Here is a 1,796-nt window from a genome sequence, read left to right on the forward strand (position 1 = left end):
CCTTCAAAATGAATGCTAGATTTTTTTTTATACGAAACTAGGGTTCTCGGTCAAAATTTGGGCGGGATTTGAAAATAGAGATTCAAACGGTAGAAAACGACCCATCTCGTGGTGATTTTTGGACAGAGCGAAATCACATCTCTTTGTTAAAAAAGGAAAACGTAAAGGGCAGTATAGAGGCCAACGCGAGTCAAATTTTATTCGAACTCACTAAGAATTGTCTTGACCAAGATTTGATTTAAAATCTTACCGAAACGGAGGAATCTTGATCTCGAACTCGGGATTTTGGCTCACTTTCATACCGAGATTTGGAAGGTATCTCTTCCGAGAACCGACCAAAAGCAAAAACTTTACTTGAATTGGGACTTGCAAGCCTTGGATATGGCGATGAAAAGGTCGAAAATACCCCCAAAATGGGAAGATGACAAATTTCGCTATAGGAGGCGTTAGAGGCGAAGAGCGTACGAGAAAGGGATTAGGGTTTAGGATTGGGGGGGTCGTTTAGTCCTTTAGAAGTGTATTTTAATTACCGGCTCAATACGGGGACGACACGTGGCGGGCAGGGGGGGGGTGGGAGGCATGTTCGATAATGCAAGGTGTGTGTCGGTAGTGTGTTTTTGACCATTTGGCGCGTACGTGGCGCTTGCGTGCATCCTACATGGAAAGTTGAATGGAATGGGATAAGGGAATTGGACTCTCCTTTGGGCTATTATTGACCAAATTAGGACCAGATTTTACGTAAATTTGGATTTCAAAATTAAATGACGAACACTCTTTACTTAATTATATAGTAACGTGCGTTAAAAATATTACTTAATATATTTATCAGTACTCAAATAAATAAAATAAATGTGTATATGTATATATATTATAATAATTGTGCGAGTATTTATAAGGTTTAATAAAGAAAGAAATGCTATCGTTCAATAAATAAAATGCCGTGCGTTTTTGCATAAGACGATAAATAGAAACGTTAAGAGTGACCATCGCGATTATAATATTAAGTACTCATCGTATGAATAATAATAATAATAATAATAATAATAATAATAATAATAATAATAATAATAATAATAATAATAATAACGGCAATGATAACGATAATAAGCGATGACTATAGTTGGACAATGAAAAACGACGATATTCACAGAAAGCTAATAATTACAATAAAATATGCATAACTAATCTCAAGTTGTCAAAATATTAGAAGCGCAAATAGATATTTTGGAAGAAAGGTGGGACAAAATCGGGTGTCAACAGAACTCACCAAGGTTTGTCTTGTATTGAAGATTTGATTTAAGATCTTGCCCGAAATGGAGAAATTTTGGTCTGAATCGGAGATATTTGACCCTCTTGATACATAAACTTGGGAAATATCCTTATGAAGCGCTGAAATAAGCAAAAAAAGCACAAAGCTTTACTTGAATTGAGAAGGGTAAAATCTGGACATGATTGACGAAAGGTTGAACATGGACCAAAAATGGGCAAGGTGACAAAAATACTTCTGCCATGGAGAGAACAAGAAAAGAGGCGTCTAGGGAAAATGTTAGGGTTTACAGATGGTGGAGGATTATTTTAGTCATTTAGGACAGCTAAGTTAGGGTAGAATGGTATTTTCTAATTAACTAGCCAATATGGGGGAAACACGGTAAGTGCAGGCGAAAGGCCGGATGCGGGAGGCACGTGTCGGTTAATCGAGAGTACGTGTGCCACCTATGCTGTGACCGTCGTCTTTATGTGGCCGATTTCGGCGCTTTGCGTGGCATCCATGTGGAAAAAGAAGGGTATGAAAATGG

Source organism: Lycium ferocissimum, chromosome 10, assembly GCF_029784015.1.
Source record: "Lycium ferocissimum isolate CSIRO_LF1 chromosome 10, AGI_CSIRO_Lferr_CH_V1, whole genome shotgun sequence".
NCBI classification, from domain to species: Eukaryota; Viridiplantae; Streptophyta; class Magnoliopsida; order Solanales; family Solanaceae; genus Lycium; species Lycium ferocissimum.